Raw genomic sequence first — 18,681 nt, 5'->3', positions numbered from 1 at the left:
ACTTCAAACTTGGGGTGGTTAGGGTTTCCTTTACCCAACACAATCTGCATGAGATCTGATCCATTCTATCTTGGATTGATCACCTATACTAGAGGAATGCATCTGTACACCTTTTCCATTATCCCATGCATACTTGCTAAAGGTAGCAATCTTGCACATGATTTTCTACCTTGAAATCTATCGACTCATAAAAAGCTTAGTTGTTTCCTTCTCGAGGTCTTCTTGCAATTTGATTTATTTGCTTCGATCCAGGTGCCAACTACTCCCTGATCTTCCTCTATCATTCTTTCTTCCTTGAGCCGTATCAGTCAGTTACAATCCCACGATTTTTGGTCATTTCATTAATGTTAACTACCTATTTCAACAACCATGTCGATGGAGGCTTCATCGACCTTTGCATGTTTGCCACTTCAGCTCCACATGGCATCACAATGGTCATACACTCAACTCACCAACTCAAGGTCAGTTTACACTTTAACATTCAACAAACTCATACCAATACAAACCTTTACCAGTGAGACCTTCTCCTCCTGCTAACTGATAGTGTACACTAAGCCGGTAGCACATCTTCACCTTCGGTGGTTTGTGATTCTGGCTCTTCATCATAAACAAGTAGCCAAACTCTAGACTGATTTATGTTCTATCGGTTACCACTTAACATGCTCACACAAACATACATCTCACCTCATACCGGTGAAGTCACTGATAGTCTCAACAACTCCTTGTCTTTCACCATACCAGTTGATAAGCCTTCACGTTAATATTCTCAATACTTGATGACATACCTCTACTAGTAGCTTGCCTGCAATACCGGTTGACATGAATGACAACTCAATACCAATAGTAGATTAGTTTACATCATCATTGTTCTAGCAGCATCCAAGATAGTTCTATTCTTCCTTTCCACAACTCTATTCTGCTGAGGTGTTTGGGGAGCAGAAATTTGTCTTCTTATACCATACTTGTCACAAAAGTTATTAAACTCACCGGATGTGAATTCTCCACCATGATCTGATCTCAAACATTTAATCTTCAATCCTGTCTTAGTTTCCACTTTAGCCTTCAATATTTTAAACTTTTCAAATGCTTTATATTTTTCTCTCAAAAAGGTAACCCACATCATTCTAGAATAATAATAAATGATTAGCATGAAATATCTATCACCATGAAAACTTTTAACTCTAGCAGGGCCACACAAATTAGTATGAATAAGATCAAGAACATCATTTGATTTATCTTGTATACCCCTAAAAGAGATTATGAACTCTTTACCCATTTGACATTCTTTACATACCGGATTTAGGGCTTCATAATTTTAGGTATATCCCTATCTACCTTAGTTTAATTGATCTTCACAATGCAATCAAAATTCACATGACATGACCTTTTATGCCATAAACAACCCTCATCAATCTGTTAATCAAACATGTCTTCTCACTGGAGTTCAAATGAAATATATTACCTTTTAACTGTGTACCAGTTGCAATCTACAAGCTAGATCTATTAATGATTTTGCATTTTCCATCCTTGAACTGTAATTGAAATCTCGTATCTACTAATTGTCCTACACTCAAAAGATTATGCTTCAAACCTTCAACATAATAAACATTGTCAGTATTGTTCTTACCACACAATGATATAGTTCCTTTTTCTTTGATCAAACATGCCTTGTCATCTCCAAATCTAACTAGTCCACAATCAAATTCTTGCAAAGACAAAAACTTCCCTTTATCTCCACTCATATGATGTGAACATCCAATTTTAATTACCTATTCATCCTTTTCCTCAATTTTGCAGCAAGTGTCAGATCATCTTCCTTGATAGCTAGGAATACCTATTATTTCCCATTGTCTGATCCACTAGCAGAGTCTTCTATCGGTTCATCCTCTGAATCAGCAATGCCTTCCTCATCCGCTATGTAGCATGATTTATCTATATTTTTCTTGTATTTATATTTGTTCTGATATCCACTGTTAGGCTTAAATGATCTTTTAACTCTTTCTTCAAATCTTAAATTCCTTTCAGGACATCTAGATGCAAAACATTTAAAAGGTTCTTTTCCTTCATACTTACTTCCCACTGGTCCTTTTGGTACTCTTCTAGCAAATAGTGCTTCAAGTTTCTCAAACTCATCATCTTCTCTCTTCATATCTTCTAATTCCTTTGCTTATAAATCTTTCTAGTCTTGCTTACCGGTTGCAGATGCAGGTGCATGAAAAGTAGGCCCAGTCTTCACAGCTCCAGAAGGTCCAAATTCCTCAAATTCAAAAGCAAATAGTTGCTCAACAAAAGTATCTCTATTGACAGATGTATTAGCCATTATTCTCAATTTACTAATAGTAGTAGCCTTCATTTTGTAAGACAATGGTGGGGCTCTCGAGACTTTAGAAACAATTTCATCTTCACTCAAAGTTCCACCACAACATTGAATTCTCATAACAATCTCATTTACTCTTTCCATGAATATAGTAATCCTTTCATCTTCTTTGATCTTTAGGTTTTCATATCTCACCCGATAACCATCAAGTTTAGCAATCTTCACTATAGGGTCACCTTCATTAAGAGTCTCCAACTTATCTCATATAGCCTTTCCAAAAGTGCACACAAGAGGGCTTCTCTTGCTGTACAATAATTCTCAAGCTCCTTGTCTAGGTTTGTTGGAGGAGGATTTCCATATCCCAGATTATAGGGTGTGACATCATTCTATGTGATCTCCCGAATTTCCTTGGCAAGACATCTCAGATGAGTCTCCATTCAAATCTTCCATACTGTGTAATTTGTTCCATCAAGCTTCAGAATATCCCTTCGAAAGATAGCTTCAGAAGAACTGGATGAACTTGAACTTTTAGTCGCCATAGGATCTTCCTCAAGTGGTTAATCTTTCTATAGAGAGGACCAAAGCTCTAATACTAATTGTTATATACTTTAGATAACTGGAAGACAACTGAGAGGCGGGGGGTGAATTAGTTGTCACAGTTTACCAAAATAATTCAACAATTTAAACTTTAATACCAGAACCCAAAACAATAATACCAAAGTAGCAGTTAATCCAATTAAGCATAAGCAATAATCAAAGAATAAAAGCCATCCACACAACACCAATATTTGTACGTGGAAAACTCGGTAAAGGGAAAAACCACGGTGGGAAGCCTACCCACAATCAGATAATACTTCTACAGTAAGTATGTGAATTACAATGAAGGGGCCTGCACTTGTAGGAAGGCCTATAGCCTAGAGCACATTGCTCATCACAAAAGGATTCTCATTGACTACTTATAAATCTAGACTAAAATCTGGAGGTGTTGAACTGCAAAAGATATCATCTCCTATGTCTGAGTACAGTTCCAGTTAAGCTCAATACTAGAGGACTAAATCCTCTTACAAAAACCCAACTTGATCTCCAATGATCCACCAACTCCTCTGCCTAAATGATATTACATTATTTGCATATTATATTCTTTTACCATGACCTTTTACATTAACCATTATGATCTACAATGAGATCTTACATCTATATATACAAACCTTCAACCATAAACAATCAAGTCGGCCACTAGACAATAAATAGATTATATAATTACAAACCATGTCAGCCTTAGAACAAACAAGTAATATCCAACACATAAGACATCCCAGAAATACATCAATAGGTCATATCCACATGTTACATTAATGTTGATCTACAACCTAGATCAACTGGGACCAAGTATAGGTCCACACACTTTAATAATAATCTCCTAACGCCAAGTTTCGAACATGATTGTGAGGCCCTACCCCGACCCATCCTATCTCTTCATTTATTTTCATTTTGGAACTATTTTGGATGCTAGTTTTGACACACTATGGGTAGAGAACTTTACATGGTCCCACGATTTTGGTAACATCGATATATATGGATGCTTCATTTCTATGCCTTGTGGATTATAGAATATTATATGATTCTAGATTAGGGTAATATTGTGATGATGCAGGTTATTATCTGAATTTCAAGATTTGTTATAATGTTAGAAAAATGTTTGCATATCTTGTAGATGGATCAAATTTTGAGGATTATGATGAATTGCTTTGATTTGTGACAAATCGTATTTTATAATGTCAAGTCTTTGCAGAATGAATGTATTGTATTCTGAATTATGTGTTATATATTATATGAGGCTATTTGGGAAGTACTAATGTATACATTGAGATGTGCAGGAAACTATCCATGTGACCATGGAAATATTATGGAGAATCAAGCCTAGGCCAATGTGCGTTAGTAAAACCAGGGGTTGTCTATTTGGAGACACAACACCCTGTATGTACTGTATTTTATTCATAAATGTAAAATGTTGCATGAGTGTAATTTGTATTTATTGGACTGTTTAAATTGTTTAAGGGACAATTGCCACGTGTATATTGTGATGTGGAATTATTTTGTAGTGTCACTTGACACCTATGTAGTATGTTGTGTTGGCAATTTGTCATGTCCCCTTTTTGAGAGTTTTAATTTTGTTAATTGTTATATCTCCTAATTATCCTTGAAGGAACCAAGAAATCTAGGTTAGTGAGCCACATGGAAGGTCAACTCAGAGTTGACCCGTAGGTTAACTTCAGGTGGACTTTCTGAAGGTCAAATCAACTCCTAGAGTCAATTTTAGAGCTTTTCTATTAGGCCTCATGGGGTACCTATGGGTGAAGGCCAAAATTGGCCATGTGTCTTTCCCTTAGGACTTGTTTAACCACCCAAAAAAGTGGTTTTCCCAAGATGGACGAATTCCATCTATAGGAGTGCCCTCCTTGGTAGGAGAACCTTCTTGGAGATAGTAATCCCTCTTCCCCATTCCATTTTCCCTTCTCTAGACACCTAGGTTAGGGAGTGTGTAAGACCTAGGGAAGACCAACCCAATGGGGGATCTCTCACTCTATCCAAGAGGTTGGAAGGAGTGAGAGAGGCCTTCTTAGGCTAAGGATGGAAGCCTAGTGAGCTGATCACCCACTCTCCATCCTTGGAGATTTTTAGAAAAACTTTGGAGGAAAAACCAGTTTTAGGAATAGAGGAATTTGGGGGCCAAAGAATTGCAGAAAGTTGTGTGGATTGGGCAGCTCATTTCCAACTAAATTTAGCATACCTATTGGCAGAATAAGGTTGGTTTTTATCTCCTCTTGTTTATGTTGTTTGTTGAAGGAAAGAAATGCTTGTAAAGAAAGTGTTTATGTAAGTTGTTGTTGGAGAAAAGAATGTGTAGTTTTATTTCTATGTTTTTTGTTTGTGTTCTTGTTTTGGGAGTGTCCAAGATCTTCTACTCTTGGGAGAGTAGGATGATCTTGGGGTGGAAGAAGCATGACAGCCTTGGGTGAGAGGCTCTCCTTAAGGAGAGTGATCTCAAGGGTGTCCTTTGTGACCCTTGCTGCATAGCCTTGTGTATGCATTTGGGGGTCATAAGGGGAGAGAATATGGCTTTGAGCCTTTAGGGGGCATAAGGTGTGTGGGATGACTCTGTTGTGTATTTTGTGTTGCCATGAGGTGGCTTGAGTTATATTTTGGCTGCAGTCTCCCCAATGGTACTTGGTCCACTTCCACCCGTAGATTGATCACTACAAATGTGGTGATAGTGTAGCTTGGGATGGGAAAGTGTATGTTTGAGTGTTTGCCCTATTGTTGTGTTGTATTGCTTGATTGTAACCCCATCTAGGTCTTGATTCTCCTAGCTCAGGGGTGGCTTCTGGTAAGCCTAAGCTGGGAGGTGAGCATCCCATGGTCACAGTCCTAAATTTTACCTGCAGGTGGCTTGGGAAAAAGACTAGGAGTTGCAGATTGTTTTGTTGCAGACTTTTACTCAGATTTCTGATTTCTATTTAAAAGCAGAAAAGCAAAAAGAAAATGTAATTTTATGATTTGTAGCAAAAAAAAAAAGTATATGTAAATAGAGAACTTTAGGATGTTTTTCTGTTATCCTCTGCACAAAGATTAGGAATGAAAAGATTGATTAGTCTATTTACCCATTCTATATATGGGTCATTGTAAATTAAAAATCTGGAAAACAATGTAATTTTTATTTATATTATGATGTCTATTGTGTTGCTGTAGACTACATCTAAATCTAGTCTATTCACTTGTTTATTTACTGCAATATTAAAGAAAAGAAAAAGAAAAATGCATTAGGTTTCATTATTTACTTGCATAGTTTAGATTACTGTTATTTTATGACCGTTAAAAAAAAAGAGAACTAGTATTGTTTTTATTTCTTCATTATTTACTTGCATAGTTTAGATTATTGTTATTTTATGACTGTTAAAAAAAAAAGAGAACTAGTATTGTTTTATTTCTGTAGAAAGTAGGATGTATGACTGTTAAATAAGGAGAAAAAAAAAATATAGACCTATTCTTAATGCTGTTAGAAGACTAAGAATAGAATGTTTAAATGGTTTAAAAAAAAACTCAAACCAATATAAGGGTATTTAGCCCTATTATTTCAACATATAATTATATATATCTATAGGTATATAAGTATATATATTGAAAATATATACCTATATATAATAAATATATATATAAGTCCCTGTATGTGCATACCCCTGCAACAAAAAAAGAAGAAATATATTTTGAACTTGTGTATTCCTGTTACAAAATATATAAAAGATTATATACTACTGTGTTTAAAACATAATGCAGAATAAACTCTTTAATCCTCTCTCTCTCTCTCTCTCTCTCTCTCTCTCTCTCTCTCTATATATATATATATATATATATATATATACATTGATATTCAAAAAAAAACACATCATATTATAAAAAAAATAAACACGAAATATTTAAATGATAAAAAAAAAGGGAGTAATTATAGCACTGGCCGAACCACTGTGTGTAAACACAGTGGACGGCTCTCGGGCTGTGCCACTGTGTTTACCCACAGTGGACGGCACGGAAAAAGCCAAGCCACTATGTGTAAACACAGTGGGCAGCGCTCGGGCCGCGCCACTGTGCTTACCCACAGTGGACGGCACGGGAGGTGCCGCCACTGTGTGTAAGCACAGTGGATAGTCCGCGGCCGCCACTGTGCTTATACACAGTGGCATCTGGGAGAGCCCCTCGCTGCCTCCTCCTCTCATTCCCCCCCCTCTGTGAAAACCTCTTCGCACTGTGCTTACACACAGTGGCGTCCGGGAGAGCCCCTCGCTGCCTCCTCCTCTCATTCCCCCCCCTCTGCGAAAACCTCTTCTTTGCCACCCTCCGCCGTGCCCTAGCTCCGCCGTACCTACGATCTCCAAACCTCAAAAAAAAAAAAAAAAAAACAATAAAATAAAGGGGTTTAACAAACCCTAACCCATTTCGGGTTAGGGTATAAAATGATAAAAAAATAAAACAAGGAGTAATATATATAAAGGCAACCCTAACCCAATTTTGGGTTAGGGTTAGCATTTTAGGAATTTTATATATATATATGGGAGATTTAGATGGGAGTATTATAATTTGATTCTTAATTTATAATGAGGGTTAGTATTTAAGAATTTATATATATGATTATATATATATATATATATATATATATATATATATATATATATATATATATATATATAAGAAATTTAAATTGGGATTTTAAACTTGATTTTTAATATATATAATGGGGTTATTTTAATAATGGAATTATTATATGTTCATTTATTCTTTAGGAGATTAAAATTTTAATATAGTAAAAGTAAAGGGATTTAAAAATGAAGGGGTTATCATAGTTGGAAACACCATACATTAAATCGATTAATTTATTTAATTAATCAATAGATTTCCCTCAATATATTTGGACATTAGGAAAATTTAAAAGGAGAAATTGTAGAATCAATTTTATGGAACATAAGCCTTTGTGATCAGTTTGGGCCGAATTTTAATTTGATCATCAAATTAAGAGGTTAGGGAAAATTAGAATTGGCTTTAGCTTATTGTCAGTTTTTGTGGGCAAATGACATTGTAGTAATTCGAAACCCTCATCGGTTGGATGTGTATAATATATTTTACATGAGCATCAATTAATCATTAGCAATATCATTATATGACCTGGAATGATTTAATACATTAAGATAACCAATTATCCCTTGATTTAATTAGCGATAACTTGTCTTAGGTAATTGAGCTAGCTAACTAATCCGCGATGCTAATTAATCTCCACCAAACAAGTCGCTCGTTCGAGTTAGTTAATTAACCCAACCTTAGTAAACAATTTTATTCTCACACTAGATAAGACAAAACTCTAGTAAAGTTAATATTATTATTAGGATATATTGCGAGTTCTTGATGTCAAAAAATTTTTGTTGTTCCGTTTTTGTGCCCTAAAGTTGGGCATGACAATGATCACCAACAACATCCTGAAACTCTATCAAAAGTTGAACCAACTGTTATTACTTATCAAATTGCCATTAGTTTCATATCCAAATTCATACTATATATTCTAGTCGGTTAATATTACCGAATCATGTAGTCGGTACACACAGAGAAGTCGGTATGAACAGTCTAGTTGGTTACAGAAGAAAGCAGTCACAGAACGCAATATTCACCAAGTTGTTCACCGAGTAAAGTTTCATGGCTACCGAGTGGTAAAGTTAACTCACCGAGTGAAACGTTTTACCAAATACATTGAACCTAGACATGCACATGAAAACGTGTTACAACATCAAGGCACATCTAACCATTTTTGCATTGGAAATTGCACTAGGAGATTGTGTATGATTACAAGGTCAATCTAACCAATGAGATATTTTGTTTAGTTATTCATTCAAAGAATCCTTTTGTAAGATTGAAGCAATAAATTAATTCATTGTTGTAAGAGATCTATTTATACAACATGATTATAGGGTTAGATAAGACATGCAACAAGAGATGTGGAATGTGTGTGTGTATGCATGAAGGAAGACTATTACAGAGACACAGAGAGGTCACCGAGAAGGTTATCAGTGAACAGTCGAAGAATAGAGTAAACGGAAGGGTTTACCAAGTTTCATTATGGGTTACTAAGGTATGCTACAAGCTAGGTAATCTTATTCAGAGCACATAGAATCTTCTTTAGCATTTCAGATGTAAAGTTGCAGATATTTGTAATGATTTTATTATAATATTTTGAAGTTGTAAGAGAAACCTTTAATAAGGCAAAAGACTCTAACCAAGTCTATAAATTGTAAATCCTTTAACCAGGTGCTACACTTATATAGTGTTGTAAAATCCTTTAGTAAGGTAGATCTAACTGATCTTGATACTCCTAACAAGGTAAGCTATCAAAAATAGCTAAATGTAGCTCTAACTAAGCATTCTTTATTATTGCAGTAGTGAAGTTGTGGGTGCCATCCCCACTGCAGTTTTTCTCTCTAACCAAGAGTTTCTATGTGACCAAAATATATGTTTTATGGAGTGAATCATGTATGATTGTTATCTGTTGATTTTAGTTTTATTTTATGTCACTGCACTATTCTGTCTATGCATAACAGTAAGGTTATTATCAAGGAAAAGTTCTGGAGTACTGATTCACCCCTCCCCTCTCAGTACATTAGCTTTCCATATTGGGCCTAACACCAACACCACTTATGAAATTCATCAAAGATCTCCATCAAAATTTCTGCCGGTGAAACCCTTGCTAGAAACAAAAACCAATCTTCTAAGCAACCAGGATAGCATCTGATCACCAAAACAAAACCAAATGACCAAATATGAGTATAAGTATCATACACAAGCCAATTCCATCACCAGATTATACTAGAGCCTATTAGATCATGTCGAATCCAAGTTAACCAAAAACCACTTAACCTACCAGGACCAGAAGGGTGTCAGTAAAGCATCCAAACAACTAGTGTTGACATTAATGACAAAACATCAATGCAACACATAATCAATTCCACCAAATGGACAACAACAATGAATAGATAGGATAAGGGATATGGACTAGAGGGTATGGATAAGGTGAAGCAAGATCATAGATAGAACTAGATGATGTAAGTAATGAATAGATAGGATAGACGGTATGGATAAAGTGAAGCAAGATTGTAGATAGCACTCGATGATAGAAGCAATGAATAGATAGGATAGATGGTATGGATAAAGTGAAATAACACTAGATCATAGAAGAAATGAATAGATAGGATAGATGATATGGATAAAGTGAAGCAAGATCATAGATAATGATGAATTTAGATTGGGTAATGGATATTGAAGGAAGGGTAATGGGAGATATGGTAGGAAGTATAGAGTGGATGAACTTTTCCCCCAAGCATAGAGTTTCCATTTGCAAAAAAATAATATGTAATATTGTCACAATATCTAGCACCACCCAAATAAGTGTTCCTAAACTTTTCAAAGATAGAGACCCAACCCACACTAAGAACCTCTCAAAAAAATTCAATCGAACATATCTAGCAACTAGGAAGTAGACTCAAAAGAGAAGAAGAATCCCAAACTGGATCAAGTTACTTAGTCTTTTATTACCCATGTGTGTGAAATTGAGTTCATTCTGACTCATATGATCATTGTAATCTTCAAAATCCAACATGGCTAGCTACATGAGTTACCCTGACTTCAAAAGCATCCTGGATAGAGCCTCGCTGCCAGCAAGCATCCATAACTCCAATGAGGTTATTGTTGTAATATCATAAATATTGCTCCATTTCTAGCTAGGCATCCATAGCCCCAATGGAGTTACTCGCATGTTCCCACAACCAAGCATTTTGATATTGCATTTTTTTCTTTTCTTGATATTTCTTTTCTTGCTCATGCTTTTGATATTTTTTTTTTCTTTTCTTATTTTGATTGCATTGCCTTGTAAGTGATCAAACTTACATGTATCTAATAATTAAAGTGGCGCTGAAGCAAGATTTTAGATTTTTCACTAGCCATGTCTTCGACTAAGAGATCACAATGATTTAGAGCAATTGATTATGTGTATGAGATATAGTAATCAAAAGATGTCAGTACCAAGATACAATAAGTGGTTATTTTCTAGATTGAGTGTGTATCCCAACCAAAAGAAAATATTAAAGATAAACAACCTCAGATTCTGAAGCATTTCATGAATAGATATCTAGGAAAAGGACCAAACATGAGATTCAAGCATGGTCAAGCATGTGACAAAATGACACAAATGCCTATTTCATAGATGATGAATTTATGCAAAGGATTGAATGAAAGTGATGGAAGGATAGAAAAAAGGTGTTGGATAATAGATAGAATGTTTGAAGATTTGTGCGAGGATAGATGGAAATGTATTCAAGATGAGTGTTGGTACACAACTTGAGAAGTAAGGAAGAGATAGAGGAAATTTGAATTTTGGGACATAAGGACCCAAAATAAATAAAGGAAATGATGGAAAAATAGTTTTGGAAAGATGTTTAGATAGATGGTTCAAAGAAGTTCAAAGATGTGTGCCTTTGTTGATCTTTCTTATGGATTATTTGAGGTGATGGATTGGTGGATGGAGGGAGGTAAGGACCCAAGATGGATAGAAGGGATGGAGAATTTGACTTTGGAATTAAAGGACCTAAGATAGATTTGGAGGATGAAGAGTTTGACTTTGGAATGAAAGGACCTAAAATGGATTTGGAAGATGAAGAGTTTGACTTTGAAATGAAAGAACCTAAAATGGATTTGGGGGATGAAAGGATTCCTTGATCTTGATCTTGACTTGGAGTAGGATCATTTGAGTTTGTTCTTTTCTCTTTATTTTGAATTATATTAGTGACAAAGATGGAAGAGATATCATGCTCTTTCTTAGGAGGTTGATGTTCAATGAGACTCTACTCTTGAGATAAAAGGGGATCAACATGGATGGAACACCAAAAACTTAGGTGATCATCATAAGTTTCTTGATAGGTGGGATCTTGATAAAAAATGGGATTATATTTGAGAGCCATGATATCTTGATCTTGATTTAGGCTAGGACTCATTTCCTTTGAATAAGACTATTCTTTTGCAAGAAATAAGGGATGGTCATATGAGTGATCAAAGTGTTGGTGTTGTTGGTTGATATGGACTTCATTTCGATACTCAAGCCTACTTGTCAAGTAGAGGTTAAGTTTGATTCACCCCCACGTCAAAGTGTGTCGAATGATATGAGTCAAGATTCATGATATACAAACTTAATTTGACAACTTGAGATCTAACTAGTTATTGATTTTGATAAGATTGGTTGGATGTTGGAACACTTGATCACTCTATTTGATACTCCTTAACCTTGTTGGATGAATTTTTGTTTAAGATAGTTGAAATGTTGATAACCACCTCCAAGGGTGTCTTATTGGATTTGAAAATCTCCTCCACTTATGACTTCTCTTTGTTTGAACTGATTTTTTAGTTGATTGATTAATATTTTTGCAAGATGTTTTAACATTTGTGACAAGAATACATAGCACACATGAAGACAATAATCATCATAATGCTAAACATTGAGTGTATGTTCTTTTGAGGATGTGTTCAAATCCCCAATGTTTTCATTGGTTTGGATCATGATAACTACACATCAGATAGAGACTCTTTATTCAAAGATCATTGACAATATCATAGCCCACTAGTCTCGACACTCTGTCAACTCAAACAACCTTGTCATTCCCTAGAGGGCACATGGTTTTTTGTCTTTTTCCAGAAATTAACCCCAAGTGAATTGCTTCACAATTGGGTGGTTATCTTGGGAGATATATGGTGAGTAATCTTGGGGACGGATTCTTCCCCACCCTTGCACTATGATATTTCTAATGTTTGGCAACTGACTCATTTCAAAGTCTCTATTGCTATGGCTTTTAGTAAGGATTTTGTTTGAAGATATTCCTTGAATTCGTGCAAGCACGATTGAGGCCTATAGACCAACAAAGTATCTAACAAGATGTAGTCATGCAAGCATGATTGAGACCGCAAGGCCCTACAAAGTGCTTGACATGAGAGATCTCAAAGAGATAACTCAAATACATTTCATCCCTAAGATTTTCATCTCAAAGGCTATTTATTTATAGTGAGTTAGAATACTTGGCTTTAGCCATGCTCACTTGGGTCATTCTCTTCTCACTAGCCCCCTCAAGGTGCTCGGGAAGACATGCCCTCTAAAGGATTTAATTGCATGAAAATGACAAAAGCATGAAAAGAGTAGGTTTGGCTTTTTGGTCACCCAATTAAGGGGAGAGCATATACCTACCACTTTCGAGAGAAGGCAAACATGGTGTTCTTTTTAATCCTTCATAGAAATGATTCTCTAGACTAGGAGGAGGAAATTCTGGTCAACATAAAGTAAAGCACTTTGCTAGAAAGTAAAGGGATTTGCAAAAAAATGGACAAGTTGATTGTTCTTTTTAACCAATATTGAAAAATGATGGTCCGTGTTTAGCCAAGATAGAAAAATGAAGTGTTCTTTTTAACCCAAGATAGCAATGTGTGATTTGTTCATTTTTAGACCAAGATAACAAAATGTGCAATTGTTCATTTTAACCTTGATTGTGAAATGTGAATGACTATCCTATGATTGATCAATTTTTTCCAATTTAGAAAGTGTTAACAAAAACAACAAGATTGCGAATGTGAAAGCCTTCTCACAACCTGCAAGCAATGTATTAGAAAAACACTCCTCGATGCCCTACAAGCACAAGAAAATGGATTTAGAAGGCATACATGAAAAAAATGCCTAATTCCTTAGCATAAATCAATTTTGAAAAAACAATGTTGTACAAAATCCCATCTTGATAAATCAAAGTCCTATCAATACAACTTTAAAATTTATAAAGTCAAATTTTATAAATCAAAATTTTAAAATATAAAAAAAAAATCACATTTAATAAATTAAAATTCATTAATGAAATTGTGAAATATAAAATTAGATTTTATAAATAAAAATTTATTAAAATAAAGTTTCATAAATAAAAAATTTAAAATATTAAATATCAAATTTCATAAATTAAAATTTATTAATAAAATTTTAAAATGTAAAATTTATATTTCATAAATTAAAATTTATTAATAAAATTTTAAAATGTAAAATTTATATTTCATAAATTAAAATTTATTAACGAAATTTTAAAATATAAAATTAAATTTTATAAATTGAAAGTTATTAACAAAAGTTAAAAAAAAAATTATTAACAAATTTTTTGTTTAATGCCAAACATAGCCACGAGCTGTGTAATAGAGTCCGTGGACTATGTACAATCTCTCCTCTTTTTGGGGTTTTTTTTTTTAAAATAGAATATATTTATTCACTTAGAGACATAAATAAATGAATAAATAGACATGGAAACTTAGTAATCTAATTGTACACGGAAATTGATCATGGTGGGTGCCAAAAATGTAAGCTCCAAATTATGGAATCAACCTGCAAGAGGAGAAAACAACAAGCAAGCACACACATGATGATGAATACTAAGAGGGGGGGGGGTGAATTAGTATGTCAAAAATCAGTGTACTTAGACACTTTACTAAACCACCAGTAATCCAGTAAAACAGTTTAACAGACAAACTGGTTAGCACACATGCAAACCAAATAGCAAATAATGCATTCACCCACAGAAGCACAAACACCATAACACAAGAAATTTTGACGTGGAAACCCAAATGGGAAAAACCATAGTGAGATGGAACTCACAAGTAACTATCTACAGAATAGGAACCAGACCAGTTAAGGTCATACAATGTTCTTTACCAGAACAGATCCTATTGGGAATATCAATCTCTGTTAGGAGACAAGTCCGGTTAAAGACTACCTTGCTAGAGGATTTTAGATCCACAGATGTGAACCACCTTGTTAGAGGATTTACAAAAGGCTTTTGGGCCTACCCGGTTAAGGGCTTTAGACTTGTTGAAGATGTGAGTAATCAACAAGTGAGTGACCTAGTAAATAGCACAGATTGCTTGGTTAGATCCTTGATAGCTCATTCCTAATGCATTCCAACATTACTTCAGTCTTCAACACATTCACTCTCTGCCTCTTCTCGCAGACCTAAACTTCTCTTCTATCTTCAAACTCACAAAAACTCTTCAACCACCTTAAAACCCTAGCAACTACCTAAAACCCTAGACATGATGTCCTTATCAAGGAATTTGATTTCATGTTGGTCCAATAGGATTACATTACAATTTCCTAGGTTCAATGCATCTAGACATATTCTGTAACATGACACAAAAAGCATCGTTAAAGTGTCGGCGCTGCCAAACAATCGGTGGATGGTAACTCATCACAAAATGTCGGTTGGTAACTCATCACAGAGTATTACCGGTTCATACAAAATACTGGTTGCCGGTTTGACAAAATGAAGACTGGGAAATATGAGTTGTGCTATTTCATTTCTTCGTACCTCTTGAAATCCTCGAACTGCTTGGGGTCTTCATACCGCTTCAGATCGGTAAACACTTTCTGCATAACACCGATAGTCTAAAGACTATAATATATCATACCAGTTGGAACAAATATCGGTTAAGCTTCAACTCATACATACAAAAAGTGATCTCAAATCAAGTGTGTGTCCTTCAATGACAATCACAACATCAGTCATAAAAAATGCCAACACTTGAAACATTATTTGAGTTAGAAATCTAAAATAGAAACTAAACTAGCTAGCTTAAAAATCAAGAACTCTAAGTGTGTCTCACATTCCTCTATTTCCAAGGATCCTTCAAATCAAGGTGTCTCTCAGCTTGGAAGACCACTTGATCCCTAGGATGACTACCTAAAGAATGAGAGATATATATGATTCTAAGATCTAAATAGAATGCAACTAAGATCTTAGTGAGATGATCAAATGATAAGATCTAATTAAGCTAAGATGAAGATAATAATGTTATGAAATGATTGTTGGCATTGTGTTGTCATTTATGTCAACCGGTATAGAAGGAAAACTAGTATGGGAATATAGTTGATGTGTAGCTATTGATGTCAACTAGTCTAGCAAGTTACCGGTATAGTCTATCACCAGTAAGGAAACAATGTCAACTGGTAAGTGTTGTGTTGATAGTGAGTAGCTGCCAACTGGAAAGCTTATGACCAATATACAAGTAGGATGAGAAATATGTTTGGATGTTAATTGTGATGAAGAGGCCAAATGTTACCTAAATCACATCAACAAAGGAGGAGAAGGATGTATAGGTCACCGGTATGCTATGTGGATGGAAAACCGCAAGACTCCCACAACATAAAGATGCAGTCACTAGGTGAAGAGATGACTAACAGTGAGTGTGCCTCAACTGAATCACATGTGTCTATTTGAAGATATGTTACACAAATAGAGAAGCCACATGAGTGCATTATAGGATGTAGATGACAAGGATCCACTCCCATTGGTAAGTGGAGCTTATCTCCTATTATGAAAAGTGTGCATCATAGCTATGTGAGATAAGACAAAAGAGTTAAAGGCAAGTGTTTGAAGGCTCACACCGGATCTATCGATGAATCACAAAGATGCCTCCAATGCATGAAATCAGTGATATGCATTGGACCAACAGATAAGGCATGATGAGTTTCCGGGATAGATGAAGAGTGATGGGTTAGTCACCTTGACAAACCGGTTGAGATATGGTCCGGGTTGATGAAGAAGAAGGCAAGGTTGAACAGCTATAGATAGATGACATTATCAAATTTGTTGGCAATATGGATGAATTGATTATGTGTTGAATTGTTGTTTTATCATTGATTTCAACACTAGCTGTTATGATTGGTTACCGACAGATAGGTTTTGGTTACCGGTAGAAGATCTAGTGTTACCTTCAGAAGAGACTATCTGTTGGACACTTCCAGCATGTTTGGATCTATGGAATATGTTTGATTTCATGTGTTACGTTCTTCATGAGAATGTCTTGGTCAGATGGTATAGAATTGGTAATCAGATGCTATTATACACTCTGGTAAACCCTTACCAGCACTAGTTTATGGCTTTACTGGCAGAGCTTTCACTGAGGAATCTTGACAAGATACATAAGTGGTGTTGGTGTGGCTTCTAGATGGATTTTAGGATGCTAAAGAAGTTTTTTAATCATGCTCTAACTACTTGAAGATATTGCTTTGGTGTGGTGGACCCAAAATAGGTCTGGTACCTATCTAGGTAATTTAATTAATTCTAATTAATTCCCCAATTTAAATAATCTTTATTATTTAAATAAATTAATTCTCAATTTCTATCTCAATTCTATCATCATCTAATCATTAACCCTTTTCTAAATATTAATTAAATATTTATTTAATTAATTGTGATTTAATCCTTTAATTTAAATAATCTTTATTATTTAATTAAATTCCATTTCTACATAATTAAATAGTTTCTTTAAATTATTTAACTAACTAATTAATTCTTCTAGTTCTTCAAATTCTAATTTCATTTAATTTCATATTCTTCTAATTTCTTCCAAATTCAAATACATGTGCATGATTTCAAAAACCAAATTGAAAATCAAAGTCAAGTTCTAAATATATTCAAATACTAAATTGAATTAAAATAAATTCAATTATTTGAATAAATATCATGCAAAGATTAAATTGAAAATCTAAGTCTAAATGCAAGCACATGCTAAATTAATTAATTCAATCAATTATATCTCCAATGTCTATTTCCATCTTTTAGTTAGCTTTTTCTAAATTAAGCTTTCTTTATCATCCTCTTTATTTCCTCCAATCATCCTTTTTCTTCCCTCAGCCAGCTTTTTCTCAATCAGTTGACTCAATTAATTTATTTAATCTATTGAGTTTTAGTCCCACAATCAACAGTTCAACTATCAATTTTCATGAGAACTCACCTGAGTTCCACCTCTTGATCAATTTGTTCCACCTTTCAATCAATCCTCTCCAAAATCCTATAAATTGAGCATCCAATCTCCATTTTCAACAATCACAAACTTTGAATCTTTGTATCACTTGCAAATTACCAGTGTAATATCTGAGAGCCATCATACCATAGAGAAGAGAAGAGCAATGGAAGTTATATGCAGTCACGAAATAGGGAGTTTTAATTGATTTCATTCATAATTCCTATTTTGCTTGATTGTCTTATTTCATTGTTCATTTTTTAGGATTCTTTGATTAGATAGGGATTTGTGGTTTCCCTTTATTTCTAATTGATACATTGTTAATTTATAAGATGAATTTTATAGATGACAACATTGTTTACCGATATCTGTTTATGCTTTACTAGTACTTAATCTGGTTAAAGGTTATTGAGTGGATTAAATGTTATAATCTGTTAACAACTAATTCACCCCCCCCTCCACCCCTTCCCTCTTAGTTGTTCATTATCGTAACAATTGGTTTCAAAACTTTGGTCCTCTTTTGCAGAAGCTTAACCGCTTGAGGTAGATCCTATGGAAACTAACACTTCTAATCCATCGACAACTATTTTCAGAAGAGAAATCCCTAAGCTTGATGGAATAAACTATGGAATATGGAAGATCAGGATGGAGACTCATTTTAGATGTCTTGGCAAGGATATTTGGGAGATCACTGAGAAAGGATATACACCTTATGATTCGGCATCTGGCAATCCTACTCTTGCAGACTTGGATAAGAATATTGAAAATGATTGTAGAGCTAGAGAAGCCCTCTTGTGTGCACTTACTGATCATCAGATTATGGGATTAACTGATAAATCATCAGCAAAGGTTATGTGGGACAAATTGCAAACTCTGAATGAAGGTGACCCTACTGTGAAAATTGCTAAACTTGATGATTACCGGGTAAGATGTGAGAACTTGAAGATGGAAGATAATGAAAG

The sequence above is a fragment of the Cryptomeria japonica genome, chromosome 2 (genome assembly GCF_030272615.1).
Source record: "Cryptomeria japonica chromosome 2, Sugi_1.0, whole genome shotgun sequence".
Taxonomy (NCBI): domain Eukaryota; kingdom Viridiplantae; phylum Streptophyta; class Pinopsida; order Cupressales; family Cupressaceae; genus Cryptomeria; species Cryptomeria japonica.
The sequence above is the reverse complement of the archived record's forward strand: the minus strand, read 5'-3'. Positions refer to the sequence as shown.